The sequence below is a fragment of the Schistocerca nitens genome, chromosome 2, assembly GCF_023898315.1.
Source record: "Schistocerca nitens isolate TAMUIC-IGC-003100 chromosome 2, iqSchNite1.1, whole genome shotgun sequence".
NCBI lineage: Eukaryota > Metazoa > Arthropoda > Insecta > Orthoptera > Acrididae > Schistocerca > Schistocerca nitens.
The window spans coordinates 852,934,892-852,958,550 of NC_064615.1; the positions used below are offsets into that span (position 1 = coordinate 852,934,892).

At 44.0% G+C, this 23,659-nt stretch overlaps 1 protein-coding gene and 1 pseudogene across 1 annotated transcript in view; both read left to right on the forward strand.

Moving 5' to 3' along the window:
• Positions 1-23,659, forward strand: part of LOC126237117 (NADP-dependent malic enzyme-like) — a 142,573-nt gene that overhangs the window by 68,384 nt on the left and 50,530 nt on the right. The window lies entirely within an intron of this gene.
• Positions 7,116-7,270, forward strand: LOC126237622 (5.8S ribosomal RNA; annotated as a pseudogene).

The following is a 23,659-nucleotide window of genomic DNA, read 5'->3' on the forward strand; positions in this document are numbered from 1 at the left end:
GGTTACTGGTAGCTTAATAATGGTTCCTTGCGTAGAAGGCAGGGCACTGTTCTTAGTCCATTTTATTAAAAAAAAAGAGAAGCGGCAAAAGCACTTTTTAAAACATAATACTTTTAATACATCAGCGACAGTTTTCTTCAAATCACCAGTATTGAAAAGATAGTCATTTCAGCTCATGACATGGTTCAGCAGACATTCCTGCTATTTTTTACTAAACGCAGTAATAATTATGGAGACGTAGTGAATTCTTCTTCTCCTCTGTACCGTCTTGCATAGTTTGTCTCCACACTGAGTCAGTCATATCGTTGTTGTTCTTTAATCAACATCCGTTGGAAACGCTGCAGCCAGTTATTGTTTTGTTAGGGGAGAAAGACAACGGAATACTTGACCAGCATTGAAACAGTATCTTTGGAGCTTTCGTACTAATGCAACCGTTCCGCCCGGGTCTGAACAGAAACAACTTTAGCGAGATTGCGAGAGAGCCGGGCTGTTGTTTATCTGGTAACTGCAGAGCAGGAGAGAAACAGCGTTTTAATGAGATTCTGCAGGCGCGACCGTGAATCCAGTCTGTTTACTCAATGCTAGCAGGGTGCAGCACGGTGCGGTCCATGTACTTCTCCAGTGCAGAGTTCCCAAACTTTTCCTCTGACGGAACACTTTAAGAATGGTGCTACTTCGATGGAACACCATGTTTACTTTGAAGGTTAATAAAATTAATTCATTTAAAAGAATAATAAAAACTTGTTTTATTCAGTGATTACTCCAATTTTTATATCATAACTAATAACACAGAGATCATAATAAAATTTAAAAAACCGCCATTTTACAGTGTTCCGCGGAGCACTTATTCACTTCCGTGGAACACTGTTTAAAACCATGCACTAGAGTGCTCAGCGGTAACTAAGACTTATAAAGTACAACTTCCACAATAGGTTTTGTTTGCAAGTTGCTGGACTTGTGATCAGGGACATCCAGCCGCTGTTGGTACTAGATTTATCAAAAATAAATTTTGCACTTTTAATAGTGACAGGAGGTTGCAGTTACGTCTTTTGTGGTTCTTATTTAATACGCATATATATAATATTCCAGACCTGTTTTCTATGTACCCTCCCCAGATGGTCCCATCGAAATCATTTGCAAAGCATGCTGCTGGCCCTACTGGTGACGTAAGCCACTAACGAAATGTAATTGACCTGGACGTGGCAAGAATAATAGTTCGTATCAATCGATGGGACCATTGGGGGAGGGTACACACGAAAAAAGTTTGGAATCCAGTAGACGCAATTTTGCGAAACAATTCGCGTTCACGAAGTGCAGAAGGCTTCTTTAAAAGCTGACCGCTGAAAACGATTATACACTCCTGGAAATTGAAATAAGAACACCGTGAATTCATTGTCCCAGGAAGGGGAAACTTTATTGACACATTCCTGGGGTCAGATACATCACATGATCACACTGACAGAACCACAGGCACATAGACACAGGCAACAGAGCATGCACAATGTCGGCACTAGTACAGTGTATATCCACCTTTCGCAGCAATGCAGGCTGCTATTCTCCCATGGAGACGATCGTAGAGATGCTGGATGTAGTCCTGTGGAACGGCTTGCCATGCCACTTCCACCTGGCGCCTCAGTTGGACTAGCGTTCGTGCTGGACGTGCAGACCGCGTGAGACGACGCTTCATCCAGTCCCAAACATGTTCAATGGGGGACAGATCCGGAGATCTTGCTGGCCAGGGTAGTTGACTTACACCTTCTAGAGCACGTTGGGTGGCACGGGATACATGCGGACGTGCATTGTCCTGTTGGAACAGCAAGTTCCCTTGCCGGTCTAGGAATGGTAGAACGATGGGTTCGATGACGGTTTGGATGTACCGTGCACTATTCAGTGTCCCCTCGACGATCACCAGTGGTGTACGGCCAGTGTAGGAGATCGCTCCCCACACCATGATGCCGGGTGTTGGCCCTGTGTGCCTCGGTCGTATGCAGTCCTGATTGTGGCTCTCACCTGCACGGCGCCAAACACGCATACGACCATCATTGGCACCAAGGCAGAAGCGACTCTCATCGCTGAAGACGACACGTCTCCATTCGTCCCTCCATTCACGCCTGTCGCGACACCACTGGAGGCGGGCTGCACGATGTTGGGGCGTGAGCGGAAGACGGCCTAACGGTGTGCGGGACCGTAGCCCAGCTTCATGGAGACGGTTGCGAATGGTCCTCGCCGATACCCCAGGAGCAACAGTGTCCCTAATTTGCTGGGAAGTGGCGGTGCGGTCCCCTACGGCACTGCGTAGGATCCTACGGTCTTGGCGTGCATCCGTGCGTCGCTGCGGTCCGGTCCCAGGTCGACGGGCACGTGCACCTTCCGCCGACCACTGGCGACAACATCGATGTACTGTGGAGACCTCACGCCCCACGTGTTGAGCAATTCGGCGGTACGTCCACCCGGCCTCCCGCATGCCCACTATACGCCCTCGCTCAAAGTCCGTCAACTGCACATACGGTTCACGTCCACGCTGTCGCGGCATGCTACCAGTGTTAAAGACTGCGATGGAGCTCCGTATGCCACGGCAAACTGGCTGACACTGACGGCGGCGGTGCACAAATGCTGCGCAGCTAGCGCCATTCGACGGCCAACACCGCGGTTCCTGGTGTGTCCGCTGTGCCGTGCGTGTGATCATTGCTTGTACAGCCCTCTCGCAGTGTCCGGAGCAAGTATGGTGGGTCTGACACACCGGTGTCAATGTGTTCTTTTTTCCATTTCCAGGAGTGTATTTCCATGTATTCGTAGTAAGTAACAGCAAACGTTTTGTTGGAAACCCACTGCAATAACCGTATGACAATGAAGACGCCAGACATCGTACCACACAGACTATTTTTATAGTAAATAAAAACAAATAATCCTCGACCCAGAATCTAACCCTCGACCTCCTGCATGTTAACCCAAAACGCTATCCACTGCACCAACTGCACAGCAGTATTGCTATTTGCTGACAGAGGTAGTTACCTTGCAATTGATTACAGTGTTGTAGATCGCCAAACTTTAACGTCCATTTACATACAAATTAATTGCTGTTTTTTTTTCCCTTCGCTGGTTTTTCATTGTCATACACTAAAAACCTCCACTTAAGCGTTATCAAACAATGTCTAGAGCTGTCATCATTTCCTTCAATTCGTACTCGTATGTCAGTTGTCGGAATGGCTGCTACCATACTCGACAATTTATGCTTTTGGTAATTAGTGTTTGTGGAGTACCGTTTAAAGGCCGAAGCATCGGACACAATTGTAGCCTACTAGCATTTCTGAATAGCTGTGTTTATGCAGCTGTCTCCATCCAGATAAAGTGTAAATAGTGAAAAGCGAATAAAATATTCGAAGATATGCGGCAGCTGCAATTGGAAGCAGGGCGTCACAATACGACGTTGTGAGATACCACAGTATTACACAATTGGCAACAAATCACTGGAAACAATTACTGCCGTAAAATACGTAGGGTAACCACCCGGACTGATCTAAAATGGAAGGACTCCATAAAACAAATAATGAAGAAAGCAGATTTTAGATTTAGTGGAAGAATCTTATGTAAAATGTAATTCGCCCACCAAATTGGATTAATAAAAGAGGTAGTGAAAATTCAACGAAGAATGGAGTGTTTCGTCTTGGGATGGTTTATTCAAAACGAGAGCGCTACAAGACAGGCGTTTTGTATCACGGGGAGGTCCACTACTGACATTCCGGGAGAGTACGTCCAAGAAAAGTGTATAATATGTTACTTTCTCTCCAATACGTCTCGCGAAATGACTACATCGATAGAAAGAGAAATTGGAGCACGTTTACAATCATTCTTCCCACCATTCGTGAAATCTAACAGGAAAGGGAAGAGAAAATAGCGGAACACCAAGTACCCTCCGCCACACACCACAGTGCAGCTTCCGTATGTAGATGTAGGTATTGTGAAACGCACTTTAGGATTAGAAATATTGTGGTTCTGCTGATGATGAAGTAGGAGAGGGGGAAACGTGAATTTCGTAATGCAGTCATTTGAATAACGTATTTCGTGTTGTATTTTCAGAGTCCTCCTTTGTGTTCAAACTACTCTCACCAATTTTACTTTTAATTTTTTCATTCGCCTGAAAAGCGTCGTACAAAGGATGGACAAACATAACATAAAAAGAAATTGGAACTACGTGGTATAGGCAGTATAAAGATGAAATATGTTCCATTAGAAGAAAAGAGTAACATAAAGACATAACAGCATACACAGGGTCGCCAGAAACAGTCTGAAAAGCTTGTAAGGGCGGTGCAGGGTAGGTTGTGCTGAAACACAGTTGTTAAGAAAAATAAATGATACTTTGCGCCGTTTCCTATTTAATTAGCATTGAAGTTAGCCAATCAGCTAGTTACACGCGCACATTCACACGACCTGCCAGAGACAGTGTCTCCTAACTTAAATTTAACACTTCCGAAGAAAGCACATTTTAACTGTTAATGAGCATCTGAACAAGTGGTAACTCGTAGAACCATTGATGTCTGTGCATTGCCGCATTTTAGTGCCTGCTTATGCTTGAATTTTTGCGCGCAGTGACCTGATCGGCTAACTTCGGAGCCGGCGCAACGTATCGATTTTTTTTTTCTTAAATCTTGTTTCTCAGTATAACCTATCCTGCATCACGCTTACTAGCTTTTCAGACTGTTTCTGACCACCTTGTATAATTTTCGACCAGCATCTGGCGGTCAGTTGTATGTAGCGTTGCTAACAACAGATCGTCAAATGATCATGTTGTCAGAGATAATTGACAGTTCATAAGATCAATCATTGTTTGTTGCTTTTTTTGCTTGATCTTTCATTTTTTATGTCTAGCCACTCGTCTGTGGAATCTTTTCAGTGATATCCATTTCGAAATTCTCTCGTCCTGTAAGGGTGGTAGTTCTTCAGAAGGCGCCATCCAGTGTAGCAGCTAATATTGTTGCTCGCCTTAGTTCTGATCTGGTCTGCTGGGCTGCCTCAGCAGGATCTTGCATAAAGGAGTTCCTTGACTAGATGCGTTGGCGGGCGGGTTGAGGACTGTATAGTGAATGTGTTCGGAGGTGGAAACCTTTTGTTTTCGAATCGGTGGTTTACACCTTATCTCAAGCAGGTGCATCCCTTTTCTAAAGCCGCCGGTCTCGGACAGCCGGAGATGGCACGGCAAGTCTTACTGAGGGGTTACAACCACTTGTTTCGTTTTACACGATCTTTACCACACTGGACGTGGATGCTTGGGTTCAGAGCAACATCAGACGAAAGCGGTGTCTCTCAGCATCCGTAGTAGTAGACAACTATTAGCTTTCGCTGTCTGTTTAAGCGATGAACATTAAATTATTCTTCGAGGAATTATGCGACTTACTTGCTTAAAAGATCTCATTTTCATTCTTGATTTCGGTTTAAAGTCCTATTGACAATAGACTCAAGTTTATCTCCCTATAGTGATTCTGTGGTATATTTTCAGGACATTCTTTTTTTTTTTTTTAATTAAGCAAAAAGGTCTCTGACAATATCCCCACAGGCAGTATGCATGAGCTACAGCTAGTGGTTTATTGAGTAGTTACTGCACGGATATAAGTAGCTGCTCGCCATTGTTCTGGCCTGCCATAAGTCAGGGTTATTGGCACCTGAGTAACGAGATGCACAGCCGCCTGATGGCGATAAGCTGATTAACACGCGATAGTGCAGATCCTGTTTGACATGTCTGGTATAGCGCGCATGTCCTGATTTGTGATTATCACAGGTTATCAATGTTCGTCTCTAGTCACTACGATAAATAAAGCTGACACGTCCCTTTATTCTTTGATCTCCTACATTACACAGCAGTGATATTATCCAAAAGAAGTATTTAACTACTACCGAATATTAGTGTTAGATAATTTTCAATGCGATAGGATCCGCAGCTGCGATGAATGTTTTGATGAATTTTTTTGAATGATTTCTTGAAGCCTTCATCTGCCACTAGTGTTAGAGTATGAAAGGTATATAATTACTATATTGGCCAAGAGTATAAAGAAGTGCAATGTATTGCTTATGCATAGACAGAAAGACTCATTATTTGAAGATTATACGATTACAGAACAATCACTGGAAACAGTTAATTCTGTAGTATATGTAGGAATATTAATCGCAGGTGAGGCAGATTGTAGACTGAGATTCTTCTTCGGAAGAATCCTCAAAGAAATTGGAATACTGCTCGTCAATATGAGTTGCGTACCAGATAGGACTGAAAGAGGAAAGAAGATCCAAAGAAGAGTAGCCCGTTTCGTTAAAGGTTCAAGTGCGAAAACGTCACGTAGATGCTCAGCCAACTCCAGTGGCAGGTGCTGCAAGACTTCAACCAACAATTCCACCTACGTATATCTCGAGAAAAGATCATCAAGATAAAATCGGAGAGATTCGAGCCCACACAAGCCTTACTAGAAAACTTTCTTCCCGCGAATCATAAATGACAAGAACAGAAAAAGGGCAAAGTGACAAGAGTACACAAAGTACCCTCCGCACACACCGTAAGGTGGCTTGCGGAGTATAGATGTAGATTTCCAAAGCTTTTATTTTCTACCTGTCTGAACTCTGTCGCCTACGTTTCATTTCCGTACAAGGATACACTCCAAAAAAATACTTTTAGAAAAGTGTTCCTAACACCTAAGTTTTTACAAGTGTATGGTGTCTGTTCTTTCTGACAAGTCTCTTGACAGCCGTGAAGAATGAAATGTCAATGAATTACAAACGTCAGCTGTGTACGGAACGTTGCTAGAAATAAACGAGGAGAGTTGAAAATGTGTGTCCGACTGGGATTCGAACTCGGGATCTCCTTCTTACTAGGCAGGCGCTCTAACCTCAACAGAGGACACAGGAATTAGGGCGGCTGCGCGGACTTGTCCTAAGCAAGGCCCCGCAGAAGACCCACATTCTCAACTTCCTCCAGCCACTACGAAAGTAGTGCTCCCTGCCCATTAAGCTCAATGAGCACTACTTTCGTAGTGGCTGGAGGATGTTGAGAATGTGGGTCTTCTGCGGGGCCTTGCTTGGGATAAGTCCGCGCAGCCGCCATAATTCCTGTGTCCTCTGTGGCTTAGGGCTTTCACCCAGGACGGTGGATAACTCGGCTCGTGGGTCGATGAAGAACGCAGCAAATTGCGCGTCGACACGTGAACTGCAGGACACATGAACACCGAGGTTTCGAACGCACATTGCGATCCAGGGACTCCGTTCCCGGGTCACGTCTGGCTGAGGGCCGGCTACGTATACTGAAGCGCGCAGCGTTTGCCCCCCTTCGGAGACCTGGGAGTGTCGTGGCAGCCTGTGGGGCAGGTCGCGTCTCCTTAAACGTGCGATGCGCGCTCATCGTCCGGCGGTTCGCATACCAACGATGCAAAAATTAAAAAAAAATTAAAAAAACAAGAAGCCGGCATGGTAGCTCAGCGTGTTCGTTCAGGGGGTTAGCTTCCCTCTGTAATAAAAAGTAATGAGTGAACGGATCAACGAACAAAATGAGATCAACAATGAAAAAAAAGGGCTTAGAGCGTCTGTCTAGTAAGCAGGAATTCCCGAGCTCGAATCCCGGTCGGGTACAAATTATAAACTCTCCCTGTTGATTTCTATCAACATCCTGTACACAGCTGATGTTTGTAATCCATTGAAATTTCACCTAAATTTTTAGTCGGCATTAATAAACTTAAGTTTTTCAGAAACGCTTTTCCTGCAGTCGCCAGCCTGCATTTTATGTCCTCTGATCTTCAGTTATTTCGCTGCGAAAATAACAAACCTACTTTTAATGTCTGATTTTCTAATTGTAATTCTATAAGTATCACTTGCTTTAATTCTACTACATTACATTAACCTTGTTTTACTTTTGTTGATGTTCATCTTAAAAGATCTACTCAGGACACCAATCCAGTCCATCTAACTGATGTTCCTGACTGTTTGCCGTCTGTGACTCTCTCTCCTTGAGCTTTAATTTAGTTTCCAAATTTCTCCTTGGTTTCCCTCATTGTTTGCTCAGTGTACAGAGTGAATAAAATCGGTGACAGGCTACAATCCCATCTTACTCTCTTCTCAACTACTGTTTCCCTTTCATATCCTTCGTGTATTAGAACTGCAATCAGGATTCCCTGTATTTTATCCCTCCTACTTCATGTCAAAATTCTCACAAGCCTGCTCTAAATCTACAAGAGCTAAAAACTTGAACATACTTAAGTATATCTGACCGGGAAGGAGTCCTTCAGAATATGTGGCCAGTATCTTAATTAATGCGACGTAGCCGATTTCTAAGTTGGCGTGAACAGTGCCTCATATGTGTCGGAAACAACGGGACGTGATTTGCAAACATCTATAATAATTAATACAGTGCGTTGCATTCTTATCGTATCATTACACTAAAACTTTGAATTTCATTAAGTGTAGCAAATTTTGTTAGAACACAATTTTTTCTTTTCCTGTACCTCTACATTTTTCACTTTCCTACGCCAATACTGGGATTTTGACTAACTAGAGGTTTCAGGCATACAAGTCATGCCCTGCTTTGGTGTTTGTGTGGGCCTGTATCAATAGTATCAATGTTGCCATTTTTATCGGTGAATCTGTTTCTGAAGAAAACATTGCTGCCTTACTGTAGCAGCGGAGGGAATAGTTCTGGTATCGGCTTCGACACATGTATTTATTTCTACGGTGTGGCAGCGAAATAGGTAAACAAGATGTATGTTCTGAAGCTGGTGCCCACTGATATTATCTGCCCTCCATTGTGACATCACCAGCAGCTCAGAAAAAAAGACAAGACAATGGATTCACTATGGCAACGACGTCCAGCCTTCTCCTGTCTCGCTACGTGCCTAAGAAAATTGACTGACGCCAGGTGTTATTCAGAGTTCCTCAATTTCGTTTATTTGCTTCTTACTGAAATCAGATTTCAGCTTGCAAGAAACCGTTGATAATTTCTAGACGTTTATACAAACTGCAATAGTGATGGAAAAATTATGCATAATCAAGAACTGAGAGCGTATTTCTTGCACAGGATGTCGAAGGGCTTACAGAATAAGGTGGAGCTTGTGTGACATAAAGCTGTGTCATAGACATGCATATAGAAAAGTTCTGAAATCGCAGATACTTGTTTCAAAACATTGAAGACGAGAAATTGTTATTTCTCTCCGGCACACTGCGATCTGTTATGCTTTACGACGTGGTTTTAGCTTTCTTTTGTCAGTCAGTCTTGTTTCTGAGAAATAGCAATGCTGTGGTCTGGAATGGTTATTAAAGGAAGTTGACGGCTTGCAGTTACATGTTCAAATGGCTCTGAGCACTATGGGACTTAACGTCTGAGGTCATCAGTCCCCTAGAACTTAGAACTACTTAAACCTAACTAACCTAAGGACATCACACAAATCCATGCCCGAAGCAGGATTCGAATCTGCGACCGTAGCGGTCGCGCGGTTCCAGACTGTATCGCCTAGAACCGCTCGGCCGGCGCAGTTGCATGTCCCAATGATGTTTCATACAGTGGTTATGTTCATCTGCAAGGAGTTAATGTACCAGACCTGTTTTATGCCGACGGCAGAGGAACAGTGGACCAATTGTGTTCTAAGAAAAGTAGAGTTGTGGTAGCTCAGCCTTGCCTGTAGGCATTAAGTTATCCCTGCCACCGCCAAAGAATATGTGTAAGGTCCATACATACAACGATATGAGGCCTCCACGCGACGACGAGGCTGTGGGTGTTTTGGTAGTGTACGAAGTACCATTGGGCTGTGCCCGTCTGACTTCGAAATGCGCTAAGGGTTTACGTGAAGTTGAGTGGTTAGGGCTGTGTGCGTGTTTTCTGTGTGTAAGCTTGTACTTCCATGCACAAAGACTTCTTACCACCGAACTATTTTCTTTCCATGAAGTTTGTTAGTACCAGCTTTTATTTTCCTCCAAAGAAATGTAAGTCGAGAATCTTTCTGAAAACTAAAGAGATTTCTATGTGAAGAGCCCATTTCTCTAGCTCTCATTGTCTAATCTCGATGTTTCTGACTGTCAGAGACGACGCTGGGTGTACAGTTGTTAGCGGGACGTATATTGTCGGAATGTCTAATATCTAGCATACAGGCAAACTGCTTTGAGCCTCAGATCAAATGCAAAACTAAAATAGCATAGTATTCGTGTGCTAAAATTGGCATAGACCGTATTATTCTTGGTGTATGCTTTTCTCCTATTGAATCCACGAAAGACGCGCCACAAAAACGTTATGTACTAAATGCTAAAACGTTATTCTGCGAGTAGAGATATACTTGGCAAAATTAAAATGGAAAGATAATTTACATTCTAATTTTTATATAGTTATTGCATGGTTGTGGCAGTAAGTGAACGGTATTTAGTAGTGCATGACACATACTTCTTTATAGCTGCAGAATGTATGCCTTGGGGACAGACTCTTTAAGGACGAAGGCTGTGGGAGTTGTTCCTTTCACTTGCAGCTGACATCGGAAGACGACAAGCACTTTTACTCCGCGATTCAGGGCCAAAGAAACGGCTAGCAAAGGCTTTGACCGGAAGACGTGAGATAAAACCGTATACCGCTTTCTTGTCCTAGAATAGAGCAGGTTGGTCTTGATCAGTGTGTTTCTTACAGGACACCCTTGACTGCAGAAAGCTGAAAATCCTATTATACTGAAATGTTTGGAAGCCTGAAGAAGTTGTCTGGTGTTTATATACATATGCAGTACACTCACTGTGACGTTTGAGATGTGCGGAAGGATTTCTATAGATAGCATTTTTACCCTCGCATTTGCCACCGTAATCGCTCAGTTGTAAGAGAGAGAGAGAGAGAGAGAGAGAGAGAGAGAGAGAGAGAGAGAGAGTCCCTGCTAAATTAAGAATTAAGTCAGGGTTAGAGTATTCACTAAGAGTACAAGCACTTGTACCTGAAGCAACCATGAATACAAAATGTACGGATGAAATAAAGTCCATCGAACAAAAGCACATGCATAACGTTTTTTTACTCGGCTACTTTCGGTTGAAAAAATGCGGAATTTGTTATGGGACATTCTGGAACATTCGGTCTTTGGCCCTTATAGTTCCAAAAGGTTCCGCTAGGTGGCGGCGCTAGACCCTGCTTTCAAAATGGCGTCTGTAACGGAGGTGTGTTCCAAGCATAGGTGTCTTTGAGTTTCTTTTGGCGGGAAACCAGAGCATCGCAGTTTTTCATAGGTGCTTGCAGAATGTCTACGGAGACCTATAGTGAACAAAAGCACGGTGAGTGATTCGACAAGGCGTCAGTCATCATCGCAACAAGATCTCGCAAACCCGCCCGATTTCCCGCTTGAGGGTCGGCCGCACACAGCTGTGACTCCTGCAATGTTGGAACGTGCGGACGTTCTCATTAGAGTTGATGCAAACGAACTACTTCTTCTTCAACACAACGCAAGACCCCTCAGAAGTCTGCACTCCCGAGATGAAATCACAGAACTTCATTCGATTGTTCTTCCTCGTTCGCGCCACAGCCCAGATCTCCACCTGTTTGGCCAACGAAGGATGCACTCCACGGGAGGCAGCAAGTTGAAGATGGGTGGGTGATTGTGCAACAAGATGTAGATTCCACGTCGACCAGTAGAGTGATACCATCAGGGTCTCCCAGTACGGTGGCGTAAGGCCATTGCATTGAACGGAGCTTATGCTGAAAAACATGGTTTCGTAGCCAAAAGAATGGGGAATAATATGGCGTATTGGAATCGTGAATAAAACTAACCTGCTAAAAAAAAAAGTGTTGCAGCACTTATTGAACGCCGCTCGTACATTGCCTACAATGAATCTATTGAAACATTTTGAAGTGCGTTCCTGTGATACACTGAAGTGCAGCCGTGGGATTCCTAACCTTTCTCCAGTGTAGTGTGCCATATATATATCCATGTCGTGTGGGTGACCGCGATGACCATTGCAGCGCTTTGTTGTGATCGTATTTCTCTCGGTAAGTATGGAAATACTGGAAAGGACAGGGCGGAGTCAGGTTCCAGCACATAGTCTGCTTCCCTCGTGTAACGTCAAGGGGAATCTAAAAGCTTCAGGCCCCGTAGGAGCTACACAGATCCCTACGAATAGTATGGCGTACACGCACTCGATGAGATGATGCGCAGAGTTTTGGAAATAGAATTCAGGGCACTGATTCGATATTTGGGGTCATGTCTATATGCCACCTCCACGTCTCTCCTAAGACGTCACATAATACCGATGAAAAATTTCTTTCGCCAACAGGATTCAAAGCGGTTATCTATGGTTCGATTCCCACCACTACAGTTTCGATTAGTAGCTTTCGTTGCAGAGGCAGATTTAGGGTTCAATCGTTCCAGAATTTTGTTCCTGTTCTGTGGATATCTGCTATTACATTTTCGTGGGGAAGGGGGCGGGGGAGTCCTGCAATTCGTTGGCTATTCTCCCTTTTAGTTCAGTCTTCTTTACCCTAAATCACACTCTGCTGTTTTTTATACATAAGATGAGAAATTATATCATCTTAGACTTTTATATTTGTTATTACTTCGGCAACTAATTAACCAGCGCTAATTCCGAATCCTCCCAACCCACTTCTCTCTCTCTCTCTCTCTCTCTCTCTCTCTCTCTCTCCCTCTCTCTCCCTCTCTCTCCCTCTCCCCCTCCCCCATCTGTCCCCCACATTTATTCTCTAAGTACTATTTCAGACGAATAGTGTATACTGTGACTAATTGACATTCTGTGAACACGGGACTCGAAATATTAACAGCTTCAGAAATTTCCTATGAAAAATAATGTTGGTATTGGGTGATATATTCTTGACCATCCGACGGAGTTGGTTACAGCACCCGCCCCACTGAAACGTAAGCCCAGGAAGAGAGTAAATTAAGACATTTGCGCCATTAGCAGAATGACCTAAGAGCAGTATCCGCTGAGTCATCTCTACAATACAGTAATGTGCTCTGCGGTGTCGAGCCTTAGGCACAGTTTTTGCGCTAATCCACTCGGCCGCCGCAGTGCTTGTCAGGGTGTTTATTCGACGTCACGCTGTGGGTGTCGCGCCTGTTGACAAGTGTACACTTTAGCGGCCGACGCAACGTGAATCGCTAACACAAACATAACGCGTCAGCACGCCCAGCACGAGGCCACGAGTCGTCGGATGACACTTGCCAGGCGAATTTGGTTCTGTATCAAACAAGCAGCACTAAAGCTCTTGTTTTCATTGATACATGGCCATTTGTCTCTTGCTCGCTACTGCAAGCTACGTACACTTACGACCAAATAATAACTAGCACTTCCTTTAGTCCCGATGGTAGCGACTTATTGTGGAGACTTCAGCAGTGGAAGCGTTGCTAAACATGACCACAATTAGCTGATCCCAACTAACGGACTTAGATGCAGTGTGCATTGCGGGAACATTCGTCTCTAACAGCGTGAGAGATGTACGTAACATGGGTGCGGTCATTTGATCTTGTTGGCCAGAAAAGAACCCTCACTATCGTATAGTGCTCACTGAACCGTTACGGCATAAATCGTGAGTTGAGGCTGTACTTCGCTTTGCCGAAAATGTAAGAAACTATACAGATGTTGTGTGGCGAAAAATGTGTGTGCAATTTTATCATTGATACTTCATTTATCTGCGGCGGGGAGGGGGGGGGGGTAGTCGACGAGACGCCTGGAGACTTTCTTCGTCCTCTGTAAGCACCCTTTGTATCAGGACACCACCACCGATCCGAACTGCAACCCACTGCAAGAGGGATCGAGTGCCTCCAGTTATATAGTGATTAAACAAAATCGTTGGATAAACAAAAGTTACGACTTGCTGCTAATAGGGAATGTTTCGTGAACTTCCTTGGCAGTAGAGTACTAATACCAGATGTTGGAGCTTTATCTGGAACTCATTAGGAATCAGATTGTTACCACCGTTAATCCACCTGCTTTTATAATAGTTGTAGTGGCTTTTCTTGGCTAACCGACAGTTAATAATAAAACCCTTCTCCTGTCTTTATTGCAGCTTTTTGGCTAAAACACATTTCAAAACATATCTTCATCTACAGGTCGTTCACATATACGCAGCCAGTCGCATTGGTATTGGAGTTGGGATTTTCAGCAGTCAACTCAGTCCAGAAGATGAAACTATGAACAGAATTATGTCTTGTATAACAAAATCAGGTGACGTTAAGCCGAGAGACGGAGTTTATCGTTACTATCACTTATGTATTGTCATATTTAGATTTTTGATGTTCTAGAATTACTCGAACTGCCCATTGCCTTATGAGTAGATCAGAGAACGTGACCAGCGTAGCGCCACAGACAGAAATTAATCTAGCCTACTGAAAGTTATGTCTGACTGAAAAGTAGAGGACATGAGAGAAGCACACTAATGGACGTTGCAACTTTGCATTTTGTGTGACGAAGCTCAGGTCTATGAGAAACGAGGACGCTCTCAGGGAGTGAATTCTCTTCTCCACACGAGACGTTTTATTTGGACTAAAATTAGACAAAAAGCCACGTTACACGCAATATACGACAGAGGAAAGGAAAATTGCTTCCAAAGTGGTGTACACTTAGAAATGGTTTGTGACAGCATTTAGTGAAGCATCACTAAATCTTTCATTTTCCTCTATCAACTCTGCTTGTGGTAGCTTCATTCAAAGCACTTTTAGATTTTTGCGTGCAACTTGAATTTGGCCTGTTTGGAGACCACTGAGTCACAAGTAAAGGAGAAAAACGAAATATTTAGTTTAGTCATTCTTACCTCCATTTTTGCTCCCCATATTTTCTCTCTCTACAATTTTCGATCTCCGCTGTTCTTCGATAATTTACATATACAGACAGGAAACGTATTCTTACTATGCCAGGGCAAGAAGTATAGCTTTTCAGGGTTCACAACAGGCTAATAGCTCTGCTTTCAGATGATTCTGTTAACTGAATGTACTCAATAGCAAAATAAAAAAAAGGAACTTGTGTAACTTGACAGATGGAGACTGGGCCGTTTACAGTAAACAAAAGTGTATTAAATGAAGACATTAACGAGCACTCAACGTAGTTACTGCGTGAGCTGCCCCAGTAACGAACACCCGATGTCTTTGCTTTTGTGAGGAGAGCTATTTATTGCTCTTCTACCGGAGGGTCAAGAGTCTTCTCATGAATAGCCCTTCCGCTTCTTTAAGAGGGTCTCGGCGCTCACCACTAGCACCAGCCTACAGTGCATTAGACTAGCGCTGTGATATGGAAACAGCTGTAAGCTCCAGAGTTGACTGATGTAGCCCACTGTGCTTCTACTGTTTGCTGTTTTAGGCAATGTTATTCACGAAGCTTATATAACTACCCAAATGCAAAATTACCTAGATTACTGAAAAATAGAAAGTGAAATAGCAATTTGTCGGAAATAATTTTTCATTGCTATTGCAAAGTGGAGTAAAGCAAAAGGATTTCCACTATGCCTAACGCATCGAGGGATGCTGATGTGTAGTTTCATGTGTGGCATAGCAAATTAGCGTATAACGGAATAAATTATTACCGAAAGCAAGTCTTTGTAAACCGTAACAAGTTGAAGTTTTGTGATGCTGCTGCGAACTCCTGCCTTTCCAAAATCCCATCTGTCTCTCTTTTATAGCAGTCCCTTTCTAATCAATTTCACACCTTTGACTAGCAAATTACGTATACTACCTCCTTCTCCTTCTTAAGTTGACATGTACGCGAACCACATTAATCTTCATCAAAATTTGTCGCTGCTGCTGATCAAATATATGAACTAGATGATGTTGATACTGCTCATTTTATGCGATGAAGGCCAGCTCTATAAGGAACAAGAACACTCTCAGAAAGTCGCCTTTCGTAACGTGATGAAAAACTTTGTTTTGGGATAATATTTGACGCAAAATTGCTGTGTTACATCCAGTATGCTACAGAGGAATGGGTAAATGCTCTGAAAGTGTTAAGTACGGCGATATCTGGCCCTGAAGAACAAAAAGTTCTGCTGTTAGTTTCAAAGTTTAGATTATGACTCAGCTCACTGAATCACATTTTCGTACACACATCGAAGGAATTTTGTTTCTTACGAGAACCAATTGAAGAAAATAGCACAAAGTTCTCAGACTTCTTGCAGCGTCAAAAAGTCCGAGAATGCTTTATATAGAAATCTATCTTCTTTGAGCCATATTTCTAGCCTTACGCTTGTGACTACATTAAATAAAATGAATGATTAGTCAAAAATTGCTTCTTAATATCTTAATTTTAAGGGGGAAGGAAAGACGAATAATGCAACAAACAATTTTCTAATAGTAATAATAATGATTATGATATTCACATAAGAAGAAGAAGAAGAAGAAGAAGAAGAAGAAGAAGAAGAAGAAGAAGAAGAAGAAAGATAGATATAATTATGATACGTGATGATTAATTAGCGTATACTGGTATACATCAGATTAACGACTGCGGGTGGCATGAAGAAGCTCTTGGACATTCTCACTGCTGCGCGAGAAGGCATCGAGCTTCTACAAAAAAAAAGAATCATGGAAAATCACAGCCCTCTTACGTGAATCTGATCAGTTGTGACTGAGTCTAAGTTCGTGTTTTGAAAGAATTGATCACGTTACCTGAAGATTCTGTTGGCGTCAAATACACTCCCTTACACGTCTTAATATTTATTTAACGTATCAGCTGTCGCTTATATTCGCCATTGACAGCTGCTTGTTATTAAAATTGTATTCACTAGGCAATTCCACTTCAACATACTTCACAATGTATTTACAGGATACGAAATTATTACCTGCAAACCTTACACAGTAGGGAGAAATGTTGAAGTAAGTACACACATCAAAAAAAGTTTTGCATCACTCCGGTTCCCAGAACTCCTGAAGACAGACGTCGACTGTGGATAATGAATCACAGGCACAGTCCCTTTGACTGTTCAGATATGTCACTCAACCCGCCCAAAGATGTAACTAACCATGCAAGAGCAGCGCCTATCAGACGGAGGGGACCCGACAGCCGATCAGTTACAGTCGTTCCACCAGGAAGGCGGCACACGGCTCGTGTTACCTGTAGTTCTACCGTGCCTAGATGGTCAATACCGCGGTTTGACCGCTTCTTCATAGTTACTTTGTGCCAGGAAGGGCCCTCAACAACGGAAGTGTCCAGGCGTCTCGGAGTGAACCAAAGCGGCGATGTTCGGACATGGAGGAGATATAGACAGGACCTGTCGATGACATGCCTCGCTCAGACCACCCAAGGGCTAGTACTGCAGTGGATGACCGCTACCTACGGATTATGGCTCGGAGGAACCCTGACAGCAACGCCACCATCTTGAATAGTGCTTTTCGTGCAGCCACACGACGTCGTGTTACGACTCAAACTGTGCGCAGTAGGCTGCATGGTGCACAACTTCACTCCATGGTGAGTTCCATCTTTGCAACCACGACACCATGCAGCGCGGTGCAGATGGGCCCAACAACATGCCGAATGGACCGCGCGGGGTTGGCATCACGTTCTCTTCACCGATGAGTGTCGCATATGCCTTCAACCACAAAAACGTCGGAAACGTGTTTAGAGGCAACCCAGTCAGGCTGAACGCCTTAGACATACTGTCCAGTGAGTGCAACAAGGTGGAGGTTCCCTACAGCGAGTGCAGCAAGGTGGTGGTTTCCTACTGTCCTGGGGTGGCATTCAAAATGGTTCAAATGGCTCTGAGCACTATGGGACTCAACATCTATGGTCATCAGTCCCCTAGAACTTAGAACTACTTAAACCTAACTAACCTAAGGATATCACACAACACCCAGCCATCACGAGGCAGAGAAAATCCCTGACCCCGCCGGGAATCGAACCCGGGAACCCGGGCGTGGGAAGCGAGAACGCTACCGCACGACCACGAGCTGCGGGCTGGGGTGGCATTATGTGGGGCCGGCGTAAGTCGCTGGTGGTCATGGAAGGCGACGTAACGGCTGTAGGATACGTGAATGCCATCCTCCGACCGATAGTGCAACCAATCGGCAGCATATTGGTGAGGCATTAGTCTTCATGGACGACAATTCACGCCCCCATCGTGCACATCTTGTGAATGTCTTCCTTCAAGATAACGACATCGCTCGACTAGAGTGGCCAGCATGTTCTCCAGACGTGAACCCTATCGAACATGGCTGGGACGGATTGAAAAGGGCTGTTCATGGACGATGTGACCCACCAACCACCCTGAGGGATCTATGCCGAATCGCCGTTGAGCAGTAGGACAATCTGGACCAACAGTGCCGTGATGAACTTGTGAATAGTATGCCACGACGAATACAGGCATGCGTTAATTCAAGAGGACGTGCTATTGGGTATTAGCGGTACCGGTGTGTACACCAATCTGGACCACCACATCTAAATGTCTCGCTGTAGAGTGGTACAACATGCAATGTGTGGTTTTCATGAGCAATAAAAAGGGCGGAAATGATGTTTATGTTGATCTGTATTCCAATTTTCTGTACAGTTTCCGGAACTCTCAGAACCGAGGTGATGCAGAACTTTTTTTGATGTATGTACTTCTCAAGGACTTCCTTTCACTGTCGCTTCTGTATTTCATGCAACTTTGTTTTCGCTAAAACCTAGAAACGAATTCATAACAAAATTAATGGAGCGTTCAAGGCACATATGGATTTTTACCTGGATAACAAATGCTCCAGATTATTCGTTTAAAATGTAAATAATACGACTTACTTCCTTCGTCAGCTGCAGTTGGAGAATTCCTGTTGTAAGAATTTGTAATGCAAAGATTTTAGTGCCACCAATATGATACGAATCAGAAGTGAGATAAGGAAAGGATCCGTTCACAAAGGCGTTTATAAAGTGTTCCACTGAACCGTAGGCATTACCGAAGATGGAATGTTGCTTGATAACGAGGTGGTGTTATCCAGCATCCAGGTTAACTGCAGTATTAGCGTCTTCGTAACGTAATGTTTACTGTCGGTGGCTACTGACGCGAAGGTCCTGGTTTCGATTCACACTGACATTCTCAACCTTTTCAGAGAGTCAAGTTCTGCCTATCGCGTCAGTAAGACGCGAAATCAATAACTAAGCTGCCGAAATTGAGTCAGATGAAATGCCTTGCACTGTGGTTTGAAATAAAGTGAAATAGTTTCATTCATTTCTCCAATCTGATAGATTTACGTTTCACGTACAAGTAAGGTTAAATGAATTTAGGTAGTTTGTAAACATTTTAATCTCTGAATCTCAATTTTACCTTAAAGTAAAATACCAGAAAGCTTTATTCTTGTCTTCTGTAGTCCTGCTTTCGTTGAAGGGCTGACGCCCGTTAGCAGTCAGCGCTCATACTGGAACTGGCGCCAACTGTGTTGCGGGATGATTGTTGTGATAAGACATCGTTTTGGTTCATGGAGAGCAATGTCGTATGCGTCAACTTGCTGTGGATGTATTGACGTTGTTTCTTTTGCATTCATATTTAACTGGGGAAATGCTTCATTTCTAAGGCTGTGAAGGGAGAACTGCCTAGTTTCGGCCTAATGACTGTAGGGAAACTGCCTAAGAACCACAGCCATGCTGGCCGGTGTACAGAACAAGTAGTCGCCATCCGGCGTGGCGATCTTATCTCGCGGTCCGTCTCACCCTTCTCGCTAACTGTCGTTTCACTCACTACGTAACTCGAACAATCAATTTCTGATCTAAAAATTAATTTAGTTCACGTCCACCGAAGCGACAAAGTTCCACAGCAACCAGAGATCAGCGGAGGGAGCAGTAGTGGCTGCTACCAAGATACAGAAAATCTTTCTGTTACTGCATTCGGTGCAGTTTCGATTAACGATCTCATTAGGTGCCGCTGACAATACCGCGCTGTTCAACGGCTACGTATTTTTAGACATTTAGCACGAAACGGTCGCCAAAAATAGTGCGAGAGAGCGCTCTTTGAGATACGACGCTCTTAGCCGAATTGCTCCGCCGAGAGCAAGTTGACAGAGGCAGGGCAGGGCAGGGACGTGACGTCACGTCACGGCCAGAGGGGATTCCCCCTGCGCCCCGCGGCCCATGCAATCGATAATACGCCTGAGCCTGGGCTGGCGACACCACAGTCACACGCAGCGACATTAATCTCTCTCAGACGAATTTCCTGTGCAGAAATAACAGGAATATGGCCTGTTGACCCATTCACAGTAGACCTTTATAACTATCCTTATGAATTCAATGTTTGAGAATTCACCAGTGTTGGCTGTACCGTTGACGAAGGGAGTGTGCTGCACAGCAGTAACTGTGAGCTGACGTCCCTTGTAAAAAAGTACTGTTATGCAGTCGAGCCATTGCTTCACACTTGCGTTAGAAGCTTTTCAGTATTTTGTTGTCTGCCGCTACCTACGTCGGTCAAATTGTCAGTCTTCACTTTGAGGCTAGCAAACTCTTGGAAACTGTAGGACTCGGTGTGCCGTCCTGTTTCCGATTCTATTATTCACGCACAGTTCCATGCAAGTTACGGCTTCTACGAATTTATTTCTATTCTGTTGATCACCATTATGCCGTCTTCCCGGTCTTTTCTTATGTCTTAGAATCCATCAAATAACTTTCATTGGTTCATTTGGCACACATTTGCCTGTTATAAGAGTCGCCCACGTCGATTTCATTTTAAATAATACACGTACTCGACTAAAGTCTGTCATTAACTGTATTAAAGCTGTTCTTTACGCTAGACTCGATTAAAAGATAGATAGGTTGACAGAACACATGGTGATGCATCAAGGATTATTCATTTAATTACATAGAGAAGTATGGGGGAGGGTAAAAATTGAATAGGAGGAATAAGATTTGACTGCACTAAACAGGATCAGAAAAATGTGAGTGGCAATAGTTAGGCAGAAGTAAAGAGAGTTGCACATGATAGATCGTCATGGAGAGCTACTTGAAACCAGTCTTCCGGCTGAAAGCGCAGTAACAGCAGCAGCAGCAGCAGTAACAAGATCATCATTTGTATTAGAATCAAACAGCACAATGTCATCAGCATAATGCAATTAGTTCACATACACTGCTCTGCTAAACTTCAGGTACAAGATACAAGATAGTTAAAGCGACGTAAATTTTAATTACTCGATGGAAGTGAATGAAAGTGTGGGAGCATGTTGCCAGATGTCTTCCGGTAGACCACAGGACGCTGAACTTCGTATGGCGTGAAGTCAATGAGAGTACTTTGCCAAATGCGGCTGGCCTCTCAACACGAGCATTTGAAGGAACTGCTAAAAGCCAGTGTGTGTCAATCAGCGAGCAGTTACCGTGCACTGTGGTGGTGTGGAGACAACACGAAGAATCATAGGAAAATTGCAAGGAGGACGAAGTGTGACGGGTGAAGCTCAGGAGTTTCGTATTGGTCACAGCTTTGTTTCACGACCATGGGGAGCGTTCCGAAACACAGGCAGCACTGCTAGAAGGAGAGGAGGCGATCGAGCACGATGAGCTACAGCAGCAGACAAGAAGGGACCGATGTTAGACAGCGGGTGCAGCTGCAACCACATTCAGCAGGACAACAAGGCACGCTCCACAGCGGCATGGGGGTGGTCTTCTTACCGGACGATCAGTACGCTTTGTTCCGTTGACACCCGCGCGTCGGCGGCACCGTTTGCAATGGTGCCAAGAGCATACCGACTGGGATCGCGTGCTCTTCTCGAATGAGAGCAGATTGTCTGAGTAACGATTCTGGACATGCCTTCAACTGGCGAGAGGGGGGAACACGTAATGCATCCAAGAAAATTGTCGAACATAATCGTTTTGCTGATCCACGTGTTATGTATTGCAAGACGGCATAACTTTGTACGGCCGTACTGACCTCCAAATTTTTGAACACAGTACACTCATCGGTCAACGTATTGTAACAATTCAGCCTTGACTTCACTTTTATGGATGACAGTGTGTGGCGGCATCTAACATCGCAGGTGAAGGAGCTCTTGGAACGAGAGGATGTTCGGCGAATGGACTGGTCTGCCCGTGTCCCCTACTCAAACGGACCGAGCGCGTTGGGATGCGTTGGGGAAACGTTTTGCAGCACGTCCACACGCACCAATGGCCATCCAGCGCTAGTGGAGGAATGGAATGGCCTAACAGAACAACTCGATTCTAACCGTGTCGCCAGATGGAAGTACGTTGCAGAGCATGCACTGTCGTCCGCAGTGATCACAAACCCTATTTAAGAACTAGCGCCCCCCCCCCCCCTTTTTGTAACGTCGAGGAGACCACCATTCAGTGTAATTATTGTCTTTGAATAAAAGTGTAATATTTGATCGTCACACCGCGTATTTCTTTCACTTAACTGCTGTACTATACTGTAGCATTTCCCTCTGTTTATGATCCAGCTTTCATCGAGCTGTGTTCCTTGGCGGTGGCACGTCTTGCCGAAGGTACTTTCTTGCTTAAGTTTTGCACAATAGTTTGTATTATACTTGAGTCGGCCCTCAGTTTCAAAGTTAATAAGAAAGGGGGAGTAAGGAAACACTAAACCTGTTATTGACAAAAAGAATATGGTTCAAATGGCTCTAAGCACTATGGGACTTAACATCTGAGGGAATCAGTCCCCTAGACCTAATAACTACTTAAATCTGTCTAACCTAAGGACATCACACACATCCATGCCCGAGGCAGGATTCGAACCTGCGACCGTAGCAGCAGCGCGGTTCCGGACTGAAACGCCAAGAATAGCTCGGCCACAGCGGCCGGCTAAAAAGAATATACACAATCAAGTTTTATGATCATTTTTAAAGGCAACTGGCCCTCAGTAACACCTCAATATTCATAACTCACTATTGGAAAATATTATGGAAATATTCCGTGATTTTGCGGGTCATCGCCAGCGGAATGGAAAAAAGTTCTCGTATTGCTTCCCTTAGTTCATTTGTTCCAGAGTGACTTTTAAGCCCCAGAGAGGGGAAAAAAGGCACGTGAGGAAAAAAAAATCACATGGGCTGAAATCAGGTGACTGAATGGTTCAACTCGTGTCGCCAGGTAGATCAGACGAAAAGAGCCCCGTAAAATCCTTCACTAAAACAATGTTAGTAACTGAAAAAAAAGTGCTTCATCCAGCTCCTCTCATATAAAATTTTTGCAGACCTCGTTTCGTTAGATGTTTAACGTCTTTCAAGAAGTATCTGCCCAATACGCGACTTCCGTTCGCGCATGCCTGCTTAAGTCATTAACAAACAGAAATAGTTTGATAGGCCTATAAAAATTAAAGTGATACCTGCTTCCTAGTAATAAAAATACCGCTAATAATTTAATGATAATAAAATTTGATAGACATAATTTGCTATTATACCCAGGAGATGTGGTCATGGACTCAGTCTTTCACTTGCACAAAAAAAGCAATTACACATCAGTCTTACAACCAAAGCCCTGTATGCCAGAAAATGTCTTTCCATGAGCCGGAGAGGTCCGATGGAGAAATTGGAAGTCAGAGAGAGGAGAATACTCAGAGAGGTCCTAGGCCGTGTAGAAGATGGGGAATTCAGAAGGCGACCTAACCCGGAGCTCTACGAAGATATTGAGAGGCTGTCTGATTGTGCAAGAAAAAGCAAGGAAGAGTGTAGTAAATTATAGTGCTTTCATTCCGTGTTCTGGTTAGAAATTAGAGTTAAGTTTCAAGAATACGGACAGTTTTGCTCTTTCGGTGAGAACGGACTAGTAGATATGCTGAAATGTGTCGTGTTAT